The following is a 21,051-nucleotide window of genomic DNA, read 5'->3' as shown; positions in this document are numbered from 1 at the left end:
ATGGGATGAATTGGTACCGCCACCGGCGCGTAGATTCCCCTCAAACGTGAGGAGATAGATGCGGAACATGTAGAAAGCAGTTGGAACTGCTGTGAATGAGGCTATACATCCGGGGGGAAAGGAACGTAGCCAACTCTTTGCAATAATTTCATCTTTGGACCGGAAACGAGCTAGAGGTGGTATACCACAGAGAGAGAGAGTACCTGAAAGAAAAGTGATTCCAGTAATTGGCATATATTTTCGCGAACCACCCGTGGGAGACATATTTTGACTTCTATTGGGAGAGTATCCGACAACCCTTTCCATCGAATGAATTACTGAACCGGATCCGGGAAATAGCAAAGCTTTGGGATGGGCATGTGTAATGAGGTGAAACAACGAAGGTTTATAAGCACCGAGACCTAGAGCCAGCATCATGTAGCCCAATTGAGACATAGTAGAATAAGCTAAACCTTTCTTGATATCCTTCTGGGCAAGAGCTATCGTCGCTCCCAGTAGAGCCGTTATTCCGCCTATCCAGGAGATAACATTCATGCTTAGAGGTAAGGTTTCAAACAATTCAAGCATTCGAGCTACAAAAAAAATTCCCGCAGCTACCATAGTAGCGGCGTGTATAAGAGCCGAAATAGGTGTGGGTCCTTCCGTTGCATCGGGCAACCATACGTGGAGTGGGGATTGTGCAGATTTAGATACCGGACCCAAAAATGGTAGAGGAGCACATGTATTGGCAAGGGAGGAGCCGGCGCTGTTGTTATCAATCAACTCACTAAATCAATCACACGATTCGCGGATCTCGAAACTACCAGTTATCCAATACGTACCTAATATACCCAATAATAATCCGAAATCTCCTGTACGATTAGTTGCAAAAGCTTTTTGGCAGGCATTAGCAGCACTTGGTCGTGCGAACCAAAAACCTATCGGCGAGTAAGAGCACATCCCTACTAATTCCCGAAAAACATGAATCTGTATTGGATTGGGACTGAACACTAATCCTGACGTGGAGGCAGTGGAGAAACTTAAATAGACGGGAAACCTTACGTATCCCTAGTCGTGACGCATATGACTATCACTGTAAATCATAACCAAGACACCTATGGTGGTGACTGATATCGACGTAATGGAAGTAAGTGAATCAACTGAAAATCCTATCTTTGGAGAAATATCGTCGTTGGGAATCCATGACCATGAGTATTCAAAAGTGGAGCGACCAGTAACTTGTTGCCAGAATGTTGCGATAGAGACGGACATAGCTGCGGCTAATGAAAGAACACTGAGCATAGCACGTATACGACGAAGGCTCTTAGTGGCTTTTGGAAAAAGAAACGATGCCAATCCGATCAAACCAGAGGTTACGAATGGGCGTGAGGGGACAATCCAAGCACATTCATAAGATAATTCCATAAACATATTTAACCCGGGTTGGAACTCTTTCTGTCAATAGTTGTCAGATATATGGAGCGTCGAAGAATGGAATATATATGGACAGGTGAGATCACGCGTATCAAACCGAATAATCCATTTGTTTCTCGTTCTGGTGCGAGCCCGGCGTCGAGACTTGACAGGAATCAAATGTGTCGGAGATACTTATCTAGGTTCCATTTTTTGACCCCAAACCGATTGAGTTGTTTTGGGTTATTTTTCACACGACAAGACTATTACGGATAGACATGCAGCAATTGATACTGGAGGAAAACAACTCCGAGTAGAACCGGGGAGATTCTATGATGTTCGTCACTTCGCTCTGCTTGGGCACAACGCATCAGAGTCCAATACGGTAATGTCGATATATCGAGTTTCATTGGTTTGTCACGGATCCAAAATTGATCTCGGACATCCCCGGCTGAGTAACGCAACTGCTAGGGGGCGCGTCTTGCATCCCTGTTTCGAGAGGAAGAAAGTGATACGGAAGATCCATTCTAAGAAGAAGACGCGAAGGAAATCGGGATACAGACAGGATTTGGTTCGATCTGTAGTAGATCCCATTTGCTTAAATGGAAAGGAGTTGGTTGGTTAGCAAATTGTTATCATAAAGAAGTCAATGATTCTTGCTGGGATTCTTTTGCATAGAATGGAAACCCAGTTCCCCCAGTTGTTCCCCTTCTAATGATTCTACGCAATCACCCCCTCCCTCATTATATTGATTCTACTCGTACGTATCAACATACTCGTCGCATTCATTTCGATGATAAAACCGAATAGATAGATTTCATTATGGCAGTTCCAAAAAAACGTACTTCTAGGTCGCGGAGGAAGATTCGCAATCATATTTGGAAGACCCAAACTAATGAAGTAGCATCGAAAGCTTTTTCTCCAGCTAAATCCATTTTGACTGGACGGTCGAGAAGTTTTTACTATGTGACAAATGAAAAAATTTCTGAAACTGGTCAGTAGTACTCCCCGGTTGTAACAGGAATTGCCGTATCAATAGGACGTGGGGTCGGTCGGAATAGATAGTGAACTATTTGTTTGTTGGAACGGGGAAGACGAGATAAGTGATTGTCAGGGAACTTATTGATGAATTTGGATCCCTAGTAAGTAGTACGGGTACATGTTGATATTATTGCGTGACGGTACCGTGCGGTAAATAAAATCCAAATACTAACAGAGTTGTATCAATGAATGTTGGTAATAACCACGAGGGGGGGGGGGTTACGTGCATGAAGAAGGAGCCCAATCCCTCTCTTCCTTCCTATGATACAAGGGTCTCGATCACGATCATCGATTTATCTCTATCCCTACTACGAATGGGTATGGGTCGATAACACCCAAAGAGAATCGGGAGATAAATCTGCGTTCCCGGAACGGGAACGTCTTCTATTCCGTTTAAAATATGTTCCGACCTCGTTTATTCGGAATAGCAGGATTTGAACCTGCGACCTCCATCACCCCAAGATGGCACGCTACCGAGCTACGCCATATCCCGTTATTCCTATACAAGTATAGCGCCGTATACCTAATCAACTATAGACAGGGAAGGTCCCTTGTTGTGCGTGTGTACTCTCCCCCAGGAAGATTGACGATTCACCCGAAGATGTGATATCATTAATTACGATAAGTATAACGAGTAGCGAGCCGCTATGGTGAAATTGGTAGACACGCTGCTCTTAGGAAGCAGTGCTAGAGCATCTCGGTTCGAATCCGAGTAGCGGCATTTAATTTCAACCTGCAGGCGAGGGCTGTGTCTGATACAACCACTGGGAAAAGCAGTAGGAATAGGGAATTCTCCCCGTTTCGACGTTTAAGGGGTAAACCCGAAATCTCCTGGGAATAATGGGTGGGTGGTACATACTCTCCAAAATCTCACTAATTCACTGGATTCTCCTCATTACGATTCACACCGATATAGAGCACATATTCGCTCACATTTCTTTTCTTACGCTTCTTTCCGTCACTCTGTTTCACCGGATGGGGCTGGCTCGCAAGCTCAAGAGACTCATTAGTTTGAGCGTTGGAGGTATGACAATTGCTTTCATCTGTATAACGGGATTTACGACGATTCGTCGGATTCAACCCAAACATCTACCACCGAGCAATCTACATGAATCATCTATGTTTCTTTCACGGAGCTTCTCCCCAATGCATGTAATTATGAGAATTAGGAGTCGGAACGAATGGTCAGGTGCAGTCACGGCACCAGGTGCCATGTCGACCCATGGATTCGCAACTCTGGGTCTTCCTGAGGAAATGCAACAATCCACACCGCTAGTACCTGCTCTGCAACCTCATCGGTTAATGACGCATGTAAGTATGATGCCACTAAGCCATGTGACTTCGTTATGTGGATCTCCATCAGCAACATCTCCACCGATTGCCACCTATGACGCAGAACAATTTTCTATCCCCGGTCCAAATCAAGAATTTCCTACCTGGACCCCCTCTCCGGGAGTGGATATACACTGCTACGAGCAGGCAGGAAGTAATCCGAGAAACAGTTTTCATCGACTATCCTACATTCACGTAGGTGCCGATTGATCCACCAATTGGACGATGGAGTTATCGAATCATCAGCTTAGGGTTTCCTCTACTGACTGTTGGTATTCTCTCTGGAGCACGTGTGGGCTAATGAAGCGTGGGGATCCTACTGGAGCCGGGACCCTAAGGAACCTGGGCATTAGTGACTCGGCTGATATATGCTATTCATCTCCATACCAGAATAACTAGTGGTTGGCAGGGGGAAGGGCCTGCTATTGTAGCATCTACAGGATTCTTCATTGCTTGGATTTGTTTCTCAGGGGTTAATCCACCAGGAATCGGTTTACATAATCACGGGTGGCTTACTTAATAATTAGGTAGAAGACCGCTAATTCGATCGGGGGAGAGATAACAAAAAATGTTACCTCGTCAGATGCTTGAAGTGTTACATGTAATCAATTCGTGATTTGAATCAGAGTCTGCATGAGGAGAATCGCGCTGTGGATTCCTCACCAGACATTCATGCAATTACGTCGCCAGCGGCATGGATTCCCACTGCCTCCCTTATAGGAATTAATACCAGAACCGCTTCCAAGAGTAATCCTCATTGAATAGATATGTTCGACTACCGATCCAAACGATACTGCGTTTTATTGCCCCTCTCTATCCCATAAAAGAGTACGGGAACCAGGATAGATAGTATTTTGTGATTCCGTAGAGATGCAACCATGTCTGGATACAGACCGATACCGAGGATTGGTAAAGAGAGACAAATCGATATGAATATTTCCCGCGGTCCGGAATCAACTGAATATGGATCCGAATAGTTGGATATTCTGTATCCGTAGAATATTCGACGTAACATAGATAACAAATAAATGGGAGTTAATACTGTACCAATCGCTTCGACTACTACAACCGATAACTTAGATATAGATGAATTAATGCTGATTAGTCACTATTCCTGGAAATACCATCAATTCCGATACAAACCCACTCATCCCGGGTAATGCAAGGGATGCCATTGAGAGATACTAAACATAGTAAATATCCTGGGCATTGGGGTAGCCACTCCCCTAATTGATCGAGATAAAGGGTACGTGTCCTATCGTAACAAGTCCCTGCAAGGTAAAATAGAGCGGCACCTATTAACCCATGGGAAATCATTTGTAACCAGCAGTCCATTAAGACCCGTATCTGTCACGGATCCAATTCCAATTGTTACAAAACCATATTGGGAAAATGATGAATACGCTATTCTCCTCTTAAGGTTACGCTGACCCGGCGGAATCAGGGATGCATAAACAATTTGGACTGATCCGAATAGCACCAACCACGAAGCAGGTATGGAATGAGCATGAGGAATTAATTCCATATTAATTCGAATCAATCCATACCTCCATTTTTAGTAATACCCCAGCCAGGCAACATACATGTGCTGTAATGTGCTCCCCATGAGTGTCTGGCAACAAGTATGAAAAGGGAATATTGGCAGTTTCACGGCATACGCCACGAAGAATCCTAGATAAGAAAGCACTTCTAGTGATATAGGATGTGATCTGCTTGCCAAATCTCGGATATTGAAGGAGGGTTCCTGGGTCCCGTAGAAACCCATAGTTAGGGCTCCTATTAGGAGAAAGATAGAACCACCAGCTGTGTATAGATAGACTTCGTGCTGAGTATGACGTCTCTTTCCCACCCCACATACATAAAAGTAGGTAGATTGGATTAATTCCAACTCCCACATAGGAGAGGAAAGCGAAATGTCTCGAGAAGCAAACAGTCCTATTTGGCCGCTATACATGGCCAACATCAAGAAATAGAATAGACGTGTATTCCGCGTAACTAGCCAAGCTGCTGAGGTTGCCGAAGTAGTGACAAATCCTGTCAGTAGAATGAGACCCATGGAGAGTCCATCAATACCTGAACTCCGATGGGAATTGATTGAATTTATCCAACTAGAATCCTCCACCAATTGAATGCATTGATCATCGATATGGAAGTGACAATGAAAGATATAAATGATTAGTAGAAATTCCGATATACAAATGCCTGGGGTATACCACCGAACGATCTTATTCCCATTGGAGGGAAGCATTGGAAAATGCGAACCCGCCAGAATCGGAAAAAGAACAATTGTGGTTAACCAGGGTACGTTACTCATCGTGGATGGAAAAATATTTTAGCGGGGGGAGGGGGGAGGGGAAATCCCAACTCATACTCAATAGAATTGAGTATGAATCTTTGGTATGAGTTGGAAAGAAAACGATTCGATTCTTGAATCTCTTTCCTTGACCGATGAATCAATAAGCTAGACCCATACTACGAGTCGTCTCAGCTCCCGGATAGACGCGTACACTCGAGAATCTGTTGGACAAGCGGATTCACGTCTCTTACAACCTACACAGTCTTCTGTTCTAGGAGCAGAAGCATTTGATTGGCTTTACACCCATCCGGGGGATCGTTTCCAATGCATCTGTCAGACAGGGCTCTTAGCCATTAGGTGCAACCAATACATGTGTCATAGATCTTTACTGAATGTGCCGTCGAATTTGTTCACTCCTATTGGATTGACGTGTCAAAGATATTCTCCCTGTTGGGGTTGGTTGAGGTGTACCTACCCTCCCCCTGCCCCCTACCCTTATTTTCCATTCAATCAAATCTAAGATTTGTATTGATTTGGTTTTTTCCGCATCTACCTACATAGACACTCCGTGGGTGGAACTCTCCCATCATCCTCGTGAAATGAATGGGTTCTGCAATATGGGGAGGGACGGTACAAGACAATTTTAAGGAACGGGATAGGTAGGGATTCAGATAGGTATGACATAATTTTTCGGAATGAAATGCAATTGTTAGGGGGAAAACGACAGCATTACCAGCTGGATGTGATACACCTGCATTGAATAGCGATTCGCCCAAATAAATAGCGTCATCGACGAATCAATTACCATTTTAACAAATCAAATTGATCGATACGAGTCGATCTTCTATTACGCTGGATGACCGAAGCAATGGATAACCCAATAGCAGCTTCGGCAGCTGCAACGGCTATTACGGATATTGAAAAGATTTCCCCCTTCATTTGTTCATTGTCAAAGAAATTGGAGAATGCTACGAGATTTATATTAATGGCATTCAGAATCAGCTCAAGACACATCAGTGCCCTAATCATGTTTCGACTCGTGATTGATCCGGAAAAGCCAACGCGATAGGGATAAGCACCTAGAATCAGTCCATGTTCGAGCATGATGTATTAACCCCCCGGAAACTTAATTGGTTAACCTACGAGATGAGTTTACGAGAAGTTGTAATTAATTAGAAAGATGGGGAGTCATCTCCAGACGACGAAGCAGGTTCTTCGTCGGGTCTGGTTATTCCTTCACCACGAGCCATTGTAATCGCCCCTACTGAAGCCACTAGGAGGAGGATAGAAAGGAGTTCGAATGGAACCAGAAATTGTGTTAACAATTGGTATCCAATTCGCTGGATGTTGTTTTTTGAGACTCCCCCCACAACATCCCTCGATGGGTCGATTGGATTTATATCAGACCATTTCGTATCTCGAATTGTAGTGGTTGATAAGATAGATAGACCCGTACAAGCTCCTAAGGCAATAGTATCTCCCATATTCCAGGAAATGGTTGAATAATCTACTGGTTCGTCAATAACCGTTACGGCAGACACGATCGAAACATTTATAGCTCCTACATAGATAGGCGATTGTGCGGCAGCTACAGAATCGGCATTCGGTACGAGATATGGGAGAGATATACAGATAAACACCAGTCCCGATGAAGAGGCGGAATAAACTATATTAGCAGATAATACCACTCCTACACTTCCCAGTAGAATACCTAATTCGATTAGTATCAAGACAGATTCATAAATTGATTCAGGTAGATTCATTATGCCCAGTTATTTTGATTCTCCCATCTCACTATATTACTATTCAATAACGACGTGTATGTGTGTGACCTACTTATGTAGACACACCCCCCCCTATTGGTAGAAATAATTGAAGGAGGGATATCTCTGCATAGCAGAGATATCTCGATATTGAATCATCTCCGACTTACTATTTTTTCTAACCAGGGAGTCGGTCTATCTTCCAAACTTCAGACGGAGATTCAATTGACACCACGAGTGACAGTTCGATTATTGGGATCTCCTTTCGTGACTCCCCCAGATGAATAACTCAGAGTTGGAACTACTTGAATTGCGGAATCCTGGGAGACAGAGAGGGGCAAACGTCCCGGAGCCATTTGATCATAATTTGATTCGTGACGATCATAAGTCGAGGGTTCATACTCCTCAGTCATTGACAAGCAATTTGTTAGGCGGTATTCGACACAATTCCCACAGAAGATACGAACTCCGAAATCAATGCTATAACTTCTTAATCGTTTTTTTCTGATGCTTCTTATCAATCTCCGGTCGACGACAGGCAGGTTAATCAGACATACTCGGACACGTACCTCACAAGCAATGCATTTGTCAAATTCAAAATGAATTCGTCCACGGAATCGTTCGGATGATATAAGTTTCTCGTAGGGGTATTGGATAGTCACAGGTAAACGATTCAGATGGTCTAGAGTAACCGCAAAACCTTGACCAGTATACCTCGCAGCTCGTATTGCTCGTTGACTATAATCCTGGAATCCAGTTACCGTGGGAAACATGTGATAGATAATCCTGGGGGAGTTCCTTAGTTTCTAGAGATTGGATAGATTAAAATCGGGGTGACATTGATGTAAACTATGAGGGGAATATCTCATTTTAGAGATGGTAGTCGAAACGAAGCTGTCAGCAACGGATTTCCCGGAGCAACGGGCAGAAGAGATTTCCAGCCGAGATCTAGTAATTGGTCTATTCTGACTCTAGGTAATGTCCATCTCGTTGCGATAGAAATGAATAGGAATAGATAAGACTTGGCTGATGTGGTAATGACACCTGTTACTGCATCGAATACATCAAAGGATTCACTGCTGAGAGTCCGAAAGGGAAAAATTTGCCCTAATTCTTGAAGAAATGGAATTGGTGAATCCCATCCACCCGGATAAAGGACTGTTACAAACGACGAGGAAACCAATGAATTTGGGTAAGAACCAACATAGAATGAACCAGATTTTATACCTGAATATTCGGTTTGATAACCCGCTACCAGTTCCTCCTCCGCCTCTGGTAGATCAAATGGCAACCTTTCACATTCTGCCGATGGGGATATGAAGAAAGCTATAAAGCCTATAGGTTGACGCCGCAGATTCCATCCCAGAAAACCATACTTAGATTGTGTTTCAACTATGTCAACCGTACTTAAGCTATCAGATAATTATAGTCGACGGTACAATTGCTATTACCACCTCTGATTCGAAACCGTACATGAAATTGGGATTTCATACGGCTCCCCATAAGTCACCCGAGAGGGGGATTGGTAGTTAATCACTTCCTTTGCGCGACACCCCCCTGAGGAGCGTCCCAATCTCAACCAATGGGATTCTGTTTGCTACAGGGAGTGATAGCTTCTGAATCCATCTCAACCTTTTCAGTTATTTTTTGATATAATTCGGAATCTTCCACCGTTTCTCGGTGGAATGGGATTTACCGATACTTCTTTTATATCTCCACATAGATGGATCCCTACCTATCTTTATTTCAGCCGAGAAGAGGATTAGCCTGAGGATTCCTATGATCCCAATCCTCTTGAGACTACTACGTAAAGGAGATACTCGCATATATCAATAATTTTTTCCGCCAGGGGCAGAAAAATCAAACCGTTGAAAGGATTACTTCGTTCCGGATAGTCATAATCTAAGTAGATAGGAATATACTCGGGATTGGGATTTTCAAGATGTACTACCTAGTCATCCCTACCGAGGCTAAGTCTTTATCCAATTAAAGAGAAAAGAGATTTTATTATGCAACTTTTTTCTCCACCCTTCTCACAAATCTCTTGTGTATATTAGTGTTCCTGACCATCCACTCCCGCTCAATCCCGGAAAAGAGGTTCAGTCCCTTCTTGTCCCCGCTTCAGGCCCTGTAAATCTATCCCGTACCTGGGGGCAAACAGTGTTTACTGCTCGGACATGCTTTCACTCCCGTACATGGGGGATGGGACTCGATTCACTCGCTGCAAGACGCTGTTCGATCTCACCCAGATGACTATCCAGTTGTTCTGTCAAATCAGTGAAAGATTCTTCATTCCGAATCTCTATATCGGAATAACCCTCTTCCCATCAATCTTATTCAGCGAGTCGCACGTGGGGATATGGATAGTACACATGGGGCTGGGGGTATTTCGTAACTAATTGATTGAGCAGCAGCTCTAAGACCACCTGGAGGGGAATATTTATTATTTGAACCATATCCTGCCATAAGTAGCCCTAGGGGAACGATACTTGAGATGGCGATCCAAGAGAAAGCACCTATACTCAGATCAGCTAGAATAATGTGCTGCCCGAAGGGTATCACCAAGTGGCTTATAAAGACTGGTATGACTACCACAGCTGGTCCAATATTGAATAGCCAAGTATCGCCCCTGGCTGGAACAATATCTTCCTTCAGTAGGAGCTTGACTCCATCGGCCAGGGATTGGATAATTCCCAAAGGACCTGCATATTCAGGTCCGATACGCTGTTGTACCCCCGCAGATACCTTTCACTCGAGCCGTACGATAACTAATACTCCTACTGTAATTCCTACGATAAGGGTGGGAATGGAAATCAGAATCCAAATCAATTCGGAAGAATCTCTCGAAACTCCCAATTTGTGAAATAAGTCAATCACGCGTTCCTCGAAATTTTTTGTACCAATTGCCGTTTCGGCGATCAACCTCCCCCATGATGATATCTATACTACCTAATATTGTCGTAATATCGGCTAGTTTCATTCCTTCTACCAATTGAGAGAGAATTTGCAGATTTATGAAGCCAGGCGGACGAATCTTCCGTCTCCGGGGAGAAACACTATCATCTCCAATCAGAAATATCCCTAATTCCCCTTTGGGAGCTTCCACCCTTACGTAATGCTCCTGCTCAGGTAATTTGAAAGTGGGAGAGGATTTCTTACCGACAAATTGATAGTCAAAATCATTCCATCCCATTTCCTTTCGTTGCTGACTAAGGCGTCGAGATTCCAAATTTTCATATGGACCTCCCGGAAGGAGTCTCGAGGCCTGTTGAATTATTCTTATGGATTCTCTCATCTCGCCGATTCGTACCAAATAACGGGCCAATGAATCTCCTCCTGTTTGCCATTGGATCCGCCAATCCGATTCGTCATAACATTCGTAGTGATCCACCTTGCGAAGATCCCATTGAATCCCCGAGGCTCGCAACATGGGTCCGGATAAGCCCCGATCTATAGCTTCTTCCCTACCAGTGACACCTATCCCCTCCACTCGTTTCAGAAATATAGGATTATTTGTGATAAGTCGTTCATATTCATCGACTTTTGAGAGGCAATAGTGGCAGGAATCCAAACATTTATCTAGCCACCCATATGGTGAATCTACCGCTACTCCCCCGACGCGGAAATAATTATGCGTCATTCACATACCCGTAGCAGACTCAAGTAAATCATAAATCATTTCCCTTTCTCGAAATGTGTAGAAAAAAGGGGTTTGTGCACCGACATCCGCCAGAAAAGGTCCGAGCCATGACGGGTGGGGAGCTATTCGACTTAGCTCGAGCATAATAACTCGTATGTAACTAGCTCTTCTCGGTATTTGAATATTTGCCAACTTCTCCGGCGCATTCACTGTTATTGCCTCGGTAAACATGGTGGCTAAATAATCCCATCTCGTCACGTGGGGAAGATACTGCAGAATCGTCCGGTTTTCAGCAATTTTTTCCATCCCTCTATGTAAATAGCCAAGTATTGGTTCACAACCAACGACATTTTCACCGTCTGGAGTAACAATAAGTCGAAGGACACCGTGCATCGACGGGTGGTGGGGACCCATACTCACTATAACTGGATCCACTTTCGTAGGAGGTATACCCATGAATTATGTTCCTGGTAATTTTTGCAGACCCTAGCTTCGGTAGAACTGGATTTCTATAAATTGGAATCGGCGTCTCTTCAATCTCCGAATACCCAAGTTGCTTATTATGTTATCGTATAAAGTCGGATCCTTTTTGGATGAATGAATTAAGAGACGCTTGCGTCTTCCCAATAATTTCCACAAACCCCTCTGAGAGGAGTAATCCTTGGAATGTGATTTCAAATGAGAAGTGAGTTTCGAGACTTGATCGGTCAAGTAGCATATTTGAGACTCAGCAGACCCTGTATCCCCTTTCTCACAAATCAACGTCGAATTGGTAGATATAGCCTTATCCGTAATAGTAGTAATAATAATTGTTTATCGAATTCATTGTATAGGATTTGCCTACTAATTCGGGTAGTATTGGTCCGAGCGAGGGAGATGAATACTCCTATAATCGGGGAAATCGTCACTCAATAGATTCGGTTATCGGTGGGAATTTGTTTCCCACCAACGAGTAGTTACAGCTCCGCATCTGATAAGTAAGGTAGGTATCTGCCCCTCCTTCTATCACACACTTGATTGAGATTACCAAGATGTTAGTAATATTAGTCGAGCAAATTGTCGAATCTACGTATTCTCCCCCCCGTCTCAAATAATGGGATACATGCGTATTCTGGGCGTGGCAAATCGACTTCCATTATTTGTGTCGAAGCGGAATCTGTTCATACAAGCTAATTCTTCTAAGCGATAACTGGGCCAAAGGAAACGTTTGATTTTCTGAGTCCCACTCAGGTCGCTAGACTCTTCACTCTTGTTCATCCATTCCACTCCAGAAGGGTAGCCCAAAGGGTCCCTTTCGGATTTCACGGAGCTCAAAATCAATAGGGATCTGAGAAATCGCGATTTGCGACGATGTCTCGGAAGCAGGAGATCTTCGATGTTATGGAGATAGGAGCGATTCCTATTCCTCTCCCCATTGATGAGTGACAAACGCAGCATGCACCCGCCAAATATATTTCTATTCAATCTTCTTTTGAATCTGTTTCGAAATTTCAGTGGGATACTAACCATTTTATACATGAGAATCTAATCATCGAATATTCGCGGTAAACGATGGGCTGAAATAACAAACAAATCATCTAGAATCTCGCGTTTCTCTTCGTTGAGAAAAAGATTCAACAAATCGCAATCTATACCCATATTGACACAGAAGGAAGTAAGATCCTGCTCATTTTCTAATACGTTGATGAGAGATATCAAATCCCTCAGTCTTTATAATTCTCTTTCTAATGCTTCGGATTCCCATTTCCATTGAAAAATATAATAGTGACTCCCCCTCTCTCTTAGAAGTATTTCATCCGAATCAATCTCTTCTTCCTGTAACCCGTAATCCGTGCCTAATCTCTGAAATCTTTCATTTGGGGTAGCGGGAACCCTCTCCCACAAAATAGAAGTCCCAGGTACAAATTTCGATCTTGTTTCGTATACATCCTTTGCTTCCGCGGGATCCGGAATTACCCACAACACCAAATCGGATTTCGGATTCAACTCACGTTCCGGATCAAGTATTCGTGGATGAGAAATTCCCTTCCCTGCAATAAGTTCTCTGATACGATTCCCTAAACGAGTTTCCCTTATCGCCGCATTCCACCCCGCCGGAAATTTTTGTATATCTACATCTCGTGAGGAATCAATAAAACTATGTAACAAATAACTGTATTTACGACGTTTATTGATATTTCTCACTCGATCTCTGAGGAAAGGGGTTTCAGTATATATGGAATAATCGTTTTGTCTATCACGAAATACATATTCATGCTCGGCGAGAAAACTTCCCCCGATGCTTCTGAATCCATATAAATTTTCGATGTCCGATCTCCATCTCTTCGGTGCAATTTTTTGCCATAACTCCAATGACAGGTTGTACTTGTCGGGACAGCCTAACAAACTCCCCAAATCATTTGCATTCAATTCCCAAAGTTGTTTGGAAAGTCCCCGCATCGTAGCAAAATTATTAATATGTTCATCGATACCATACCCACGTACAATCCCGCCAGTTCTGTCATCGGGACATCCCACGGAATCGCTCTTTCCCCCGTCATGTTTACCGCCATCAAAAAATTCTGGGGTTTCCCCTCCCCCTTTCGGATAACAACCATGATCACCGCGCGGATAATTCCAATCTTCCGAAGCATCATCCAGATTCTCATTATCCTTACATCCCTTCCGGTTATCGAGATACCCCGCATCCTTGCTATCTTCCGCAATTTCCATCAAAGAATCCAAATCCAGGTTGTTTTTCATGCTTACATGCCACAGAATGTCGTGAATGTGCGCCTGAGACGGTAATCCTATAGATTGATTATCGATAACTCGCGGTATTCCCTCCCTAATTCCGGAAATAGCTAGAATTGGGTGGTTTGCATCCCCATGAACCCCACCAACTTGATTCGTCACTTTCACCAGTTGCACCCGAAATCTAGCAAAATTGTCGAGATAATGAGCAAAAGCTCTATTGACTCTTCGAAATAATCCCGCTACTAGTAGAAGATACTTCTCAAACAATTCTGCGACCGATATGCGGGATCTCAAATAAATTCCCTGAATATTGACTAATTTCGTTTGGAATCTCAAAGAACTAGTCAGATTTGTATTAATTAGTCTGTCATCTATTCCCGGTTTACTAAAACGGAGTGATTTGGTGCTACGCCCACCCCCGCCAACCCCTTCGGTTAACAGATTTCTGAATGCATGCATGTCTGATTCGGGTTCGGATTTGGATCCACCAACGGTATCTTTTACTGGTTCATCATCGGTACCCGCAAAGTATCGGGATTTATTATCAATGGGAATTGATGTTTCATCTATTCCACCAGTACCTGGTTCACCGTGTGACGGCCCCTCTTTCCACCCGGTCCCTGTATCATTTGGAATATCTCCCCCAACAAAATCGGTTCCACTCCAATTCTCCCAAATCCCTTCAATTTTACGAAGGAAATTCAATTTCCCCAATGGAAACCTTGCGGATACACCCAATTTGGAGTAGAGACGACGCATTTGCCTAGTCCGCAATGCGAGACTACGTCTCAAAATTCTCATCAATTTCTTCCGGATAGGTTTCCAGAAGGAGGGATCTTTCTTAATAGTTCCAAAAGGTACATCTGTTTGGAATCCCCAAGCTGTTAAATAGCTAGATGGAGATTTTCCTCGCCTCAATCTATTTTTTCTCCCCGATTCCCGAGTCTTGAGATACCTGGGATTCATATCATTTTCCAAAATGGTTGGGCGCCTCCTCCCGCGAGTACGCCAAGGCTTCAACCGGAAAGGATACAAAATCTTTATCTGAAGACCCTCCTTCAACCAACGACCGGGTAAACGAGTGTGTGAGAATCCCTCGCCGTCGTAGGTGCATTTGATGTGGGATTCTTTGCGCCACTCACTCCAATCCTCATCCCATTCGGGAGCTTGAAAAAATAAAATACGACCGAAATTCTTGAGTGTTATCAATACAGGCAGTTTCACATATTTCCGAAGAGTCGATTGCATAACCAATAATAAACCCCGCCCCGTGTGGATGGAACTCACATCGAACCTAGCTGCTATAGCTGGGCGGTCGGATTTCGCTCGCTCCCCCTCTCTCGAGGATGAAAGAGATATTAGTTCCTGTTCGGGTTGGGTACTAGTTTCTCTCCTCGCGTCACCGGCCGATTCCTCAAAATCTACACCAGTTAATTCTCCGGCAGGAAATCGAAACGGAGTGGGTAGTTCCATTAATCTAAAGAAGAGAGGTGAATGTGCCTTATCTTGAAATACTTCCCAAACCAGTGTCTTACGTCTTCTGGAGCGCATAGAGCCTTTTATAGGTTTCCGACGAAAATCAGAGCTTTTTGCAAAACGTTTGACCAGTCTGCGTGTTTTCAGCCGCGTCTTCCCGACGCTGATTGCTAAATTTTTTAACTTTCTGTTACGAATATCAGTTGACCCACCCGCGACATCGAACCTATTATCATATATTAAGTGAGTATTGCGGGCCAATTCCTCCGACAGTTCCTCAATCTCGAGGATCGAACGTATTTTTTGTTTTGAAGAGTCAAGTCTTTCCCCACCAATTAGAGGTACGTCTAGCAAGCGGATCCAATCGAAGGCACCACAATCATCTCTGAGATAGGTGAAGAATAAAGCTAACTCTGTCGGAGATGAAGAAAATTTGAAGACTTGATCCCAAGTTACGGGGGTGGAATCACCCTTCGAAACTGAATAGTTTGTTTCTCCCACAACATCTTCAATCACGGCATCATCCGGTGTTTCGAACATGAAAATAAATATTTGCAAAGCATTTTTAGGTAATGCTTCCCGGGGAAGAGGAATCTCATTGCTTCTCAACTCTTTATACCTGATAGACACCCAATCCCGAATCTTATTACCGGAATTCAATTCATTGGCATACTCGTTGTTGTCAACCGCTTGCGATGCCAATGAATCAGACAGTATCCAGAATGAATCCGAGTTTGGAATCCTAGCACGACATGAATTATTCAAAAATGGATCATAAATCTTAGGTAATTCACCTCCGTTATCAGCCAATCCGGTCCTTCTTTCCATCGCTTTCCAGAAGATAGGCTCGGTGTCTAGGAATCGAATTCGGTCCTTTAACTCATTATTCAAATCCTTGTTTTTCCTGAATTGGTTCAAAATCCAGTCTTCATGCAGATGATGAGCTGGAAGTGGCATATCCGAATCCTCTAACGAGGTTCCTAACTGGTCTCCAAAGATCGACAAACTGGGTAACGCCGTGAGAGCCAACCGCTGTTTTCCACTAGTCAAACATTTGCTGAAAAAGTGATTTGATACTTGCTTCTTCACTAAGCTATCGCCGCCGAATCGGCTATTCTCTATATATCGTAAAGGACGATTTGGTTTGTATGGGTCGAACAAGGACGTGGGCCACGACTTGAAAATCCATAGCATCGAATCTGACAACTCCCGGAGATTGTTATCGAGCAAGACAAGTTCGTCTTCAAAATTCTTGGTGAAGAGAGGTACTGGAGCCTTACCCAAATAAACCAGTACATTAATGAGAACAACAATACTAAAAGTTTTGTAAATGACGCGTTTCATCAGCAGGTAGAGTATGGGTGAATCATATTCTACGCGAACCAGAAGTAATCTGGACAAGTAGCTGAATGACATATGACCGAGTGACCAACCCACGAAACTACTAATCAGAAATGTTATGTTGTTGCTATATCGAAAAATAAATAGGTGAATTGGTCTCGCCAATACGGGACTTGGTAAAAGAATTGGATTTAAAATCTGGAAAATGAAACTATCCAAGAATATATTACCGATTCGAAAGTCACTGAGTGAATTGGTCGGACGTAGAGTTCGATAATCCGGTAAATCCTTGGTTCGGAACCAGTAAAATAACATGTATGGTACTATTGGGACAGTTACAACATGTGGTTTCACTATCAATGCATATAGAGGTGAACAGAATATTGACAGAAATATTAGTAGCTATCCCATCATCAAACCACTCAAAGCGACGGTACCACTAAGATTCCCTCCCAAAAGAAAAGCTCTTATGGATAGTATTTGGGAGGGTCCAACGGGTAATGTTGTTAGTAATCCATAATATAGTCCGAATATTATAGGTGGACCTGCCACCTTCACCCGAGTAAGCAGCGAAACCTGCAGTAGATACAACGACATTTGAACGCTTTCTACGTTCATAATTATTTCCTTCCCATATTTTTCAGTTTTTTTTTTTTCCCGTAGAGTGCCGGCAACCTCTCCGTACCACTCCCGTAGCTAGCACAGCAACTCCTTCGGAAAGGAGTCGATGGATTTCTTAATCATGAGGAGACAGAATCCCATGATTAAGAATTTGGAGACGTCTCTATGCATTTCCCTCAATGGTCACTTCCCGTCACCCAATAATTCTATAATTTAGTGATTTGTTACCATCTGCTTCGACAGGTTACTCCAACCCAGACGCCCCGGATTATTATTACGCCGTAGGGGACGAGTAACAAGTTCAAGCACATCCCTCGCATTAGTGGATCCATGGATTTGGGCAAAGGTGAACTCGACAGACCATTTTGTATCAATACCTCTTGCTTCTAAAGGATTGGCATGAGCCATTCCAGTAATTGCTGAATCAGGTTTTAATTCATGCATACGCTGTATCTGGTTATAATTATCCGGTTTTTCCACGATCCGTGGCATGAGTGTACCCATCTCTTTGCAAGTATCTCGTGAGAAAGATGGCTCGGCAGCTTGATATCGTTTATCCATGTAGGGAATACCTGTTTCGTAGACAACCATTCCGCAGCGAATTGGGAATCTTGCTATAGAAATTTCTGATAGATTATCTCCCGTAAAAGATATAGATTTACCAGCTGCTATCTCAAGATAGTCTCTCAGACTCTTCCATATCTCATCCTCCCTCTCCTTCAAACCCTGAGGTTCCATATTAAAGGCGGAACAAATCTTTTCTATCCAAGCACGCGTCCCATCAGGACCAATAGGAAAAGGTGCTCCAATTAACTGGCATTTACGACGCCGCATCAGAGTCGTCGCTGTACGGCTCAGAGAGGGATTCACGCCGCAAACATACACTCCCTTGCCTAATGATGGAAGTTCAGTATATCTCTGGGAGGGTAACCACCCCGATACCTGAATGGATTGACGTTTCGATTCCGGATTCGGTTGAGAAGCTACAGTTGAAGTTAGAGATCCAAAAAGAACTGAAGCATGATTCTTTAATTTCCGTCCCTCCGGATTAGCCCCCCCCGCTTCCGTCGTCGCAGTGTCAACACCCCCAACTAAATCCTGTTTCTGTTCGTGTCTAGATATGTCAAATTCCGGACACCGATGCGTCGTGGCAGCTGATACAGTATCCTCTCCCTGAGTAAAAGCATAATCCGATCCATTGGCCCGCGCAACTACAATTGGTACTCCAAGTTCGTTTTCTAGCTTGGGTGCTATGCCTTCTAGGTCCGTCTTTGTTATTTCCGTGGTACATGTGCCAATCCAAATAATGACACTAGGGTTTCTATCTCGTTTTATTTGGATACAAATTCTCTCCAATTCCCCTTGATCATTTAATTGGGCCGAGACGTCCCCCTCTTCCGACTCTGCCATTGCATAACGAGGTTCCGCAAGGATCGTAACTCCAAGAGCGTTCTGTAAGAAATAACCACAAGTCTTTGTACCTACCACTGGGGAAAAGCTGTCTTCGATCTTTTGATATAACCAAGCCACACAACTAATGGGGCAAGAAGTGTGATAATTTCCGGTTTCACATTCAAAAGTGAGAGTTTCGGGAGTCTTCGTGAAAGGGTTTCCTCAGAAAGGGTACACATACAAGAAATTTGCAGTTTCGGTTTCGAATCATCGTAAAATCAAGCAGAATATCCTGTTGAGTTTGCTGGGCATTCCTCTGCCCCCCACCATCGGGATTCAGATAGAAATCGGAGAGCAGACTGAATAATTCTCTATCTGGAATTTCCCTTGGCACAACCCCTTCTGGTCGAGACAATATCTGATCCGCCACATTGGGATGGAAATCACAAACATAATTGAGATCTGATTGACATTCAGCCGTTTCAAACAATGTTTTCCCCTTCACCCTCGAGACCCGAATGTCCTCAATGAGAGGCAACACTTCCAGCACAGGCATCGGGCAGGCTTCTACATGTTTATCAATGAGATCTCTCCTAGATGTCCGATTCCCCACCAAACCTGCTAATCGCAATGGGTGGGTATGTGCCTTCTCCCTAACCGACGCAGCAATACGATTTGCTGCAAAAGGGGCATCGAATCCATTATCCGTGATAATAATGCAATAATCCGCATGATTCGATGGAGCGGCAAAACCTCCACGGACTACGTCCCCTAAAACGTCGAATAGAGTAGTATCATATTCATAAGAAGCATTCGATTCTTTCGATGATTTAACCGTTTCTCCCACTACGTATCCCCCACAACCAGCTCCCGCAGGTGGTCCCCCTGCTTCAACACGATCCACTCCGCCATAACCCTTATAAATGACATCCTCAGGCCACACATCTTCATAGTGGTAATCCTTCGATTGCAAAGTGTCTATAATGGTAGGTATCAAGAATCCCGTGGGGGTGAAAGTACTATCATGTTTCGGATCACATCCAATTTGCAATACCCGTTTTCCGCGTCTCGCCAAAGCTATTGATATATTACAACTTGTTGTTGACTTACCAATTCCACCCTTTCCATAAACTGCTACTTTCGTTTCGCAAAGCTCCGATTCATTTTCTTCATCCCGACTATCCCCCACTTCCCCCCCCTCCCCCTCACGTTCTCTTTCCCCTTTTTTCTTCATTTTTCACCCCTTATCCATACTTTCCCCCCGTAGACTCATTCATTCCATTTATGGATTCAAGTTTATGGATCCTCCACCCGCCTGCAATTATTGATATCGATACGGATCGTGGGGTTCCATGGGCGGGAGAGTATCTTCTTATTCATTCGGATTGATGATTGGTATTATTCTACTGCTAACTGCCTTCGTTTCTCTTGTCTCCTAAGAGTTTTTTTCTTCTCCTTTCCAAGATATTCCTTATACCTCTATAAGTATCCTGTGACTATTCTACTATGTTTTCCGGAAAAGGAGAAATAGAAACTAGTGATTGGTGATCGATCGATATGCATCTTGGGGTTGGGGGGGGGGCGATCAATCACGACCAAGATCAACCATGACCGAGATCTTCCACACCAGCCCCCCCCCCGATTCGTAGGCTCTATCCGAGAAGGCAAAAGGGATTGCTATCATTACTGCTTCTTCCTATAATGAGAGTTAGGGTGTACGCGAGGTTCATGAAGTCTCGAAGAAAGCTTTGGGTCTTCGAGTGGTTAACGTCTTGCAGATCAAGGGGCGGCTCAAGGAACAAGAGTCTCTGGAAGTATATGGGATTGAATCATCTGCCACTTTCCTCGGTAGCTCAGCGGTAGAGCGGTCGGCTGTTAACCGATTGGTCGTAGGTTCAAATCCCACCCGGGGAGATTCATCCATTTCCAGTAGGATAGAAGATAGTCTAGATGATGTACCTCCCTTCAATAGGGATAATACTTCACTTACGTCAGGGGAGGGGGAGGTACCTCCTCATAAT

Source organism: Dipteris shenzhenensis, unplaced genomic scaffold (assembly GCF_047967505.1).
Source record: "Dipteris shenzhenensis isolate YYH24624 ecotype China unplaced genomic scaffold, Dip_SZ_1.0 scaf0514, whole genome shotgun sequence".
Classification (NCBI taxonomy): domain Eukaryota; kingdom Viridiplantae; phylum Streptophyta; class Polypodiopsida; order Gleicheniales; family Dipteridaceae; genus Dipteris; species Dipteris shenzhenensis.
The sequence above is the reverse complement of the archived record's forward strand: the minus strand, read 5'-3'. Positions refer to the sequence as shown.